Below are 8,342 nucleotides of genomic sequence, written 5' to 3'. Positions count from 1 at the left end.
GTTAAGTACCCTTGGGTTCAATCCCTGGTACCAAAAAAAAGAAGAGAGAGAGAGAGAGAGAGAGAGAGAGAGAGAGAGAGAGAGAGAGAGAGAGAGAGAGAGAAAGAAAGAAAGAAAGAAAGAAAGAAAGAAAGAAAGAAAGAAAGAGGGGGGAGGGAGGGAGGAAGGAAAGACATGAAGTATTGACACGTGCTACAACATGGGTGAACTTTGAAGATATGCCAAGGGAAAGGAGCCAGTCATGGGAGACCACATATTGTATGACCCCTTTTATACAAAATCTGCAGAACAGGCAAGTCTAGAGATCCCGAGAGTAGATTAGCCTTGCTTAGGCTGAGGGAAGGGCAGGCCTAGAGGGTGATGGCTTATGGGCAAGAAGTTTCTCTTTAGGGTAACAAAGTGCTCTAAAATTCATTGTGAATATATTAAAAGCCACTGAATTAAAAGTTGCTTTAAATGGGTGTGCACTGTGTATCAATAAAGTTGTCCAAAGACCAAAACTCACCACATCTAGTTAGTAGCTACCCCCTGTGCCCCATTCCACCACCAGTGTCCTCAGGGTAAAGATCCAGATGCCCAAACCTAGAGTCATCATCTCCCTCTTCTAGAGCTGCCTCCAGATGTGAGAGACACCATCATGCCCCTGAGTGTCCGCACACGCTGTTCCCTCTCCCTGGAATGCTACCCGCCCCCCTGACTCATCCTTTCTGGTCCAGCTCATCTGACAGCCTTCCCTTCTCCTCTTCTGTTCCTTCATCCATTCCTTGATGCAACATTAGGCACCTGCCATGTGCCAGACTCTGTTCTGTACACCAGGGAGACAGCAGAAAACAAAGCAGACTAAATCCTTCGTGGAGCTGATGTGTCGTCTGCTGGACAGGCAGGGACTGAGCACTTAGCAAATACACAGTCTTGTGTTCCAGGCCCCACCCTCAAACCTCCTCCACTTCCCCATGGTGATTGTCCCCTTACCTCCTACTTTTTTTATTTTTAAATGCAGTACTGAGGAATGACCCCAGGGGTGCTCTATCACTGAGTTACATTCCCAGCCCTTTTAATTTTTTATTTTGAGACAGGGGCTCAAATTGCACAGGCTGGCCTCAACTCCAACTCCTGTGGACTTGCATGATTTAGCAGTGGGTCTCTCCTGACAACAGGCTAGAAACTCCAAGAACTCCAGCTTGCTCTCCTGGGCACTAAGGCAAGGCTGATAGTGTTCTTCACAGTTTATATCCCCTTGCACAGTTCTAATCTCATCTGATCAGCAAGCAGGGAGTTGGGGAGACACCATGTGAAGGCAGGATACTCACTGCCCAGATGAGATAATAAGACCCTGAGAAGAGAATGGCTGGATTGCACAGCTGCAGGACTGTGAGAGCAATCTGGCTTCTCTCACTCCCTGCCCTGGGCAGCTCCTTGTGGCCTGGCCATCTCTGAAGGCTGAGGATGGGTGAGCCCAAACCAGGGAGTGGTTTCAGGTCAGGCTGGGGCAGCAGGGGACAGGGGCAGCAGTGAGTCCTTTGAGCCTCATTCCCTGCCCTCAACCCAGCTCAGATGAGTCACTAACACCGAAGCATGAAGATGTCCCCTGGTCTCCTCCCCCAGTGGTCATGTAGTTCACAAGAAAAGCCAAGGACAGAGGCCTGAGGGAAGGCCTCCTTTGTGGAGTGTTTAATCCTCATGTGGTTCCAGGCAGCCCTCCTGGTGGCACTGTCCTTCAAGCCTTGACATACACCGGCTCCTTTTTTACTTGTTCCTTCTAGTCTGTTCCGATGGAAGCAGAGGTGGGGCCTACAGTATCTGGGGCCTCGTGGAACCCACATCCCTGGTCCTTTCTGGCTTCTTTCTCTTTGGCTGTCTGGGGACAGGTCCCAGATGACTGGTGGCCTCCCAAGGAAACTAGTAAGAACCTGGCTACATCTGCTCTTGGTTCCTGACTCGCCCCTGGCCATCACCTGACCTGATTCACCTGCTCTTAGTCACTTGCTTTTGATTGACTACAGATAATACCTCTGCCACGTGGGTCCTTGGATCACCTTCTCCCAGGCTCAGTCTGTGGACATCTCCAAACTCCATTCTTCCCAAGGAGGTGGATTCGAGACTCACTCTCCTGCCTCCAGGTTGCTTTTGAATAACCCTTTCTTTTGCAGACCTTGTCATTTCAGTGATTGGCAAGCTGCGTGGCTGGCCAGACAGGCCTGGATTGGCCACAGGAAGCACTTTTCTTCAGCTTGGGCCCCCTTCTGTGTTCCTGGAAATGTAGCCCCTGTGAAAGTGCTGAAGGGGGTGGGCGACACTTGAAAGTCTCAGAGACATTGTGGCTGGGAAGAGGAAGCAGGCATTAGCCCATGGAAAGCACCTGAATGTTTTCCTCACAGACAAAAGGGGGTGGTGGGGATTCTCCCCAGGCCTCTGCAAAGCTTCAACAGGTACCTCAGATTATTTTCTCCATCTCTTCCTACCATCTCCTCTTTCCTCCCCTCTTTCTCTTAGGTTACCCCATCTTTCTTGAAGCCTAAGCCCTCTGGGTCCTTGAACTATCATCCTGCTGGGACTGGCAAGGAGAGGAAGGAAGGATGGACCCCATCTCCCATTCTCTGGGCTGTGCTCTTCTCAGATTTCTACAGATCTGCACATCCGGCACCACAACAATGGCTTCCTCCAAGGTGAGGGTCTGCTCGCCATTATTGAGTGGTGAATAACCCTGGAGCAGCTGCTTCCAATAATAACTGTGGCTGGTCCTGCCCACGGATCTGGAGGCTGGCTGCATTCACCTAGGTGGCTCTGACTCGAGGGGCGTGCGGCCTCATCCAGGTAGTGACGGGGCTGGGGTCCTCACTCAGGTCTGATGTCAAGTTGAAAAGACTTTGTTTTTCCATATAATATAATTGCTTATTTATTGTAAGTCTGAAACAAGCCACTAAAAAGCTATTTCTATGTTCAGAATGTTTGTCCCTCCAAAACTGAAGTTGAAATTAATTATCAATGTAATAGTATTTGAAGGTAGAACATTTAAGAAGTGATTGGGCCACAAGGGCTCCATTTTCATGAGTGGGTTTAATGCCTTATTCAGGAAGGCTCTCTCTCTCTCTCTCTCTCTCTCTCTCTCTCTCTCTCTCCCTCCCTCCCTCCCTCCCTCCCTCTGTCTTTCCATGAAATGATGCAACAAGAAAACTCTCATTAAACTTCCCACTCTCTAGAACTATTAGCCAATAAATTTCTTCCTATAAATGTCTCTGTCTGTGGTATTCTGTTAGAGCAGCACTAAACATATTAAGACAGCTATTAAACTAGTAAAGGATTCAATAAGCCATCAGACACATGACAACTGAAAAAATTCAGAACTGATTCATATACAAGCAATAATTAAATAGAAAATATAACAGACATTGCCTCCTCAAAAGGGATAAAAATGTAAATACTTAGAGTTAACCCTAAACTGAAAGTCTGCAATACTTATATGAAAACTACAAATCTTTACCAAAGAAACAAATGCTACATGTTCTCGAATAGGAAGAAGCATTTTTTTTCTTTTTTTTTTATTTGTTCTTTTTAGATATACATAACAGAAGGGTGTATTTTGATATATTATACATATATGGAGTATAGCTTATTCTAATTAGGATCCCATTATAGATAGACTTTTTAAAAGGAATAATTAATTTTATTAGTATGAACAATAGTCGGGTATCCTTTAGCACGTTCTTTGCTTATAGTATCAGAAATAAAATGCAATTACAGAGCTCTTTATCCTAAAGTCAGAAAGAACTGGTGGATTTAAACCTTACTCCCAAACTACAATTATACCAAATGGAAATCTTGTTTAAAAAGCTGGATTGTGATTAGAAAACCTATTAAAAATATGTATTTCCAGGCTGGGGCTGGGGCTCAGTGGTAGAACTTGTGCGAGGCCCTGAGTTCAATCCTCAGCACTACATAAAATAAATAAATAAAATAAAGATATTGTGTTAAACTGCAACTAAAAAATAAATATTAAAAAATATGTATTTCCACCATATTAGTAGGAAGCATTTGGTGACTTTTTGGACCTGATTTTTAATCTCCTTCCTTCCTTCTTTCCTTCCTTCCTTCCCATTCCTGAAAAGACTTTGGCAGCCAAGGCTGGAGCATCCAGAGCTCTGCAAGCATCTTTCACTTTCTATGTGGTCTTTCCATGGGCAGCTTCAGAGGACTGGACTCCCAACAGTGTCTGAAGGTGACTCGAGGGTCCATAAGAAACAGTCCAGTGTCTCTGTGGTTTATATGAACTTGACGCTTTTCCTGACTGTAACCTTGACTTACTGGGCACAGAGAGCCCCCTCTCCTCCCAGTACTGGATTGTACTGCAAAGCATCTCTTCCATTACTGACAATGTCAATGAAGGGCATCCTGTCCAAAGCTTTTCACTTAATTCCTGGGTTTCTCCTGGATAACAGAGCTGGTGGAGAATTTCAATTTGAAGCCACTAAAGATCACACACACACCCTCTGTCCTATTTGGTTTCTCAGAATTCTTCCCTTTTCTAACAATACTTTTCTGGACGAAGTCTTCCTTCCTTACATTTTCTGTCTCTGTAGGTCAATATATCCAGTGTCTGAGCCCTACTGTGTGAGCCAGGAGTCTGCAAACTTTTCCTTCAAGAATCAGATAGTCAATATATAAGGTTTTGTAGGCTAAGAGGCAAAATTTACAGTATGATATCAGTATTTATATAATCACTTAAGATGTAATCACTTAAAAACAGAAAAATCACTCTTAGTGTATGAGCCATGGAACAGAAGCCTGGCTAGAGTTGGATCCTGGACCTGTGGTTTTGTTCACCCCTGGTGTAAACCAAAGGGGTTCCTGGGGCACCTTCCATCAGACCCTCTCTCATCATCAGGAACAGAGGTCTGTAGAGGTGGGGAACAGTTTTGCCTGTGAATTCATCTTAACCTATCAGGTGCCTCCAAGCAGGAAGTTCTACCAGGACAGGGAGAGAAAGTTGGAATTCCTTCATTCTTTCTTGTACTAGTCTGGATGAAGCCATCAGTTCTTGTTCTCAAGCTTGTCTGGGACATGCTCCTGCCTGTTCCAAGCTTTTTTTCCATTTTCCCTTCACAACCTCTCAATTCACCTAGCAGACAATGCTATTTGTTCTTTCCTGAGGGAATCAGAGCAGGATGCTGTTGCTGGCACCCAGAGCGCCCTAATGTGAATAGTAGTAGTTTCACTGTGCCTAGCTACCACAGGATCTTCTGAGAAAGCCTTCCAGGGTGCAGGAACCCAACAAATCCTGGGATGCTGGATTCCCAGAATCCAAACTATGGTCCCAGAATTTAAGATCCTACTCATTTGGGCTCTGGAGTCTCCAAGTCCTCAGAAATCTCACCCCTCTGCTTGGGGTGGGAGACATCCCAAGCTGGGAGGAGGGAGAGCTGGCACCAGCTCTGTCCAGGTCGATATCTCTTGTGACTCTTCCATTAATCCATCTCTTTTCACCAGTGCAGCCATTGCACCTTAGGCTTAGGTTGAACAAATAGCAAAGACCTGCATTTTCCCATTGTTCCTTCATGGCTAAGTTGTGTCTGGCAGAAACCTAAGTCAAACTTGCTTAGACGAAGGGAATTCCACTAGCTCATATCCCTGAAGAAGACATGGGATTGCTGGGATTGTAACTCAGTGGTAGAGCACTTGCCTAGTATGTGTGAAGCCCTGGGGTTGATCCTCAGCACCATATAAAATAAATAAACAAAATAAAGCATTGTGTCCATCTATAACTAAAAAATATTTTAAAAAAAGAAGAAGAAGACATGGGACTGACTGAGAAGCAGGGCTTCTGGGCTGCCCAGCTCTTTCTGTTGCTCTTCTTTGCCCCTCTTTGCTTGGCAGCTCCATGGTCACCTACTGCAGGCTCCTTCTCCACGTGGCCTGAGACATGACAGCCACTCCCAAGCTCATATGCACACAGCTTCCTGGCTAGAGGTAAAAGGACTTCTCCACCCTAGCACCAGAATGGAAAGTCTCAGGGAAGGATTCTGATTGGCCTAACCTGGTTATGGGCCCACCTCCTGGACCAGTAAGTTCTGGAAGGCAGGATTGTATTGACTTCCTTGGGAGGATGCAGCAGAAGCAGGCTGTGGTAGATTGCAATTGTCCAACTGGAAATATCCCCTTCCATTCTCACAGGCCTCTGTGCAGCAAGACATTGCAGCATCGTCTCTCCATCTCCCCCAACCCCTGTTGAGTGGAGGAGTCCATTTCCCCAGTCCTTGAATCTGGGCTGGTGTTGAGACTTGTTTCAACCAATGGGATGGAGTAGCAGCTATGACACTGTGCCAGTTCTGAGCTTTAAGAAGCCTGTGCACTTCTTTCTCATCTCTCAGAACCTGCCACCACCTTCTGAATAAGCCTAGGCTGGCCTTGTAGGGGATGAGAGACATGACTGGTTTCCCTATCACCCCAGTTGGCTATAAGTCAACTACCAAACATGTGAGTGCAGCCATCCTAAACCCACCTGCCCACTGACTGCCGACACGAGGGAGCCCAGGTGAGATTACTAGTGTCTTGCTCAAGTAGCAGACTAGACCATGCTGAAAATTAAGCAAACAAATGGTTATTTAAGGCCATGAGTAAGCAGTTGGTATTTCACTGAATGTGGTGGCACACACCTGTAAACCCATGGTTCAGGAGGCTGAGGCAGGAGAATGGCAAGTTCAAAGCCAGCCTCAGCAACTCAGCGAAGCCCTAAGCCACTTAGTGATATCCTGTCTCAAAATAAAAAAGGGCTGGGGACGTGACTCAGTGGTTAAGCACCCCAGGATTCAATCTTGCGTACGAAGGAAAAACAAAAAATGTAGCTATCTGTTATAGTAGCAAACGTAACTGATCTACAGACTAAATAATCATCACATCTGCCTTCCAGTTCACAATGACTGGTCCAGGGAGCTGGCACAAAGCTCAGCTGGACTCATCAGAATCCTTCTCTAGGTGCCTAACTCGACTACATTTCTCTGGATCCTTGCCATCTTCCTGAGCTCCTCTCCTACCATATTGGCAGCCAACTGCAGCCAAGTGATAGCGCTCTAACCAATGAAATGTGGGCCTGGCCCTTAAACTCACTCCCTACAGGATGTGCCTTGGTTTTTCCCCATCTGGCAGCTGAACACAGGGAATTTCAACATCCATCTATTAAAGCAACAAGGCCCGGCTTAGGGAGTTGGGAGGGGCAGACAGAGGAGCAGATTCCCAAGAGGAAGCTGGCTGCGTTCCCAGAGGAAGGGAGGGGTGCTGGCAGGAAGGACATCAAATGTCCACTCAGAAGCCGGGAGTCACCTTGAGAGTCAGGCTACAAAACCAACCCAACAGAAAGCTTGGAGAGCTGCCAGGGCAGGACCTGGGGTCCACGTCTCCTTGCCAGCTGCAGTTGAGGGCAGCACTTGTTCTTGACTTGCAGGGAAGACACCTGGTCCTGGACAATGAGCAGTAATCACAGAAAGAAAGGGCTTCCGAGTCCACTGAAACCAGGACCCTCCTTTAGTGTGACATCTCTTTCCTTTTTATCAGATATGCTTTCGGTTAAAAGCTGTCATCTCCTTTTGTTCTAATGACAGGGGTCAGAAAGCTTAACTTTTTTTTTTTTAAATATCTTTTAGTTGTAGATGGATACAATATCTTTATTTATTTATTTTTATGTGTGCTGAGGATTGAACCCAGGGCCTTGCAGGGTAAGACAAGCGCTCTACCATGGAGCTACAGCCCTCGCCTCAGAAAGCTGAACTCTCGATATCAAAAATTCATCTTTAAAAAAGGAAATCCTGCAGTCTGATGAGGAGGGAATAAGTCAAAGAGAAAGATGGAGCCTAGTAATAGATTCCTCAAGAGCAAGGGAAGATTCTAGAGAGGAATCCAGGCTTCAAACCCAACCTGGCTGCAGGTGGCCATTCTGCAGTCTTGGTGCCTCGGGGCAAATTCTTGACAGAGGAAGCCACAGGATTGCTCACTGGCCAGAGGATCCTCAGGTTACACAGGTCCATCCTGGTCTAACAGGTGAGGTCAAGGGAGGTTTGAGCTCATAAGGGACAGGTATGGCTGCCTTTCGGCAGAGGCCGGTGGCAGTTTCCAAGAAAGGAGGACGGGGTGCTCAGGAACTCTTAGGAGTCTACCATGGCATCCTAGGAGGAGAGACGGTCATTGGCAAATACACAGAAGTGTGGGGGTGGCTGAAGAGATAGGATGGTTCAGTGACAGGGATGGTGGGAGATGGGTCATGTCTTTGGGATCCTTGGACCATGTGTATCTCTGAAGGGCTTCAGGCAGGATGAGCCCTTCCAACTGCTCCAGAGGTACAGAACATGGTGGTT

Source organism: Urocitellus parryii, chromosome 5 (genome assembly GCF_045843805.1).
Source record: "Urocitellus parryii isolate mUroPar1 chromosome 5, mUroPar1.hap1, whole genome shotgun sequence".
NCBI lineage: Eukaryota > Metazoa > Chordata > Mammalia > Rodentia > Sciuridae > Urocitellus > Urocitellus parryii.
Note: the sequence above shows the minus strand (reverse complement) of the source record.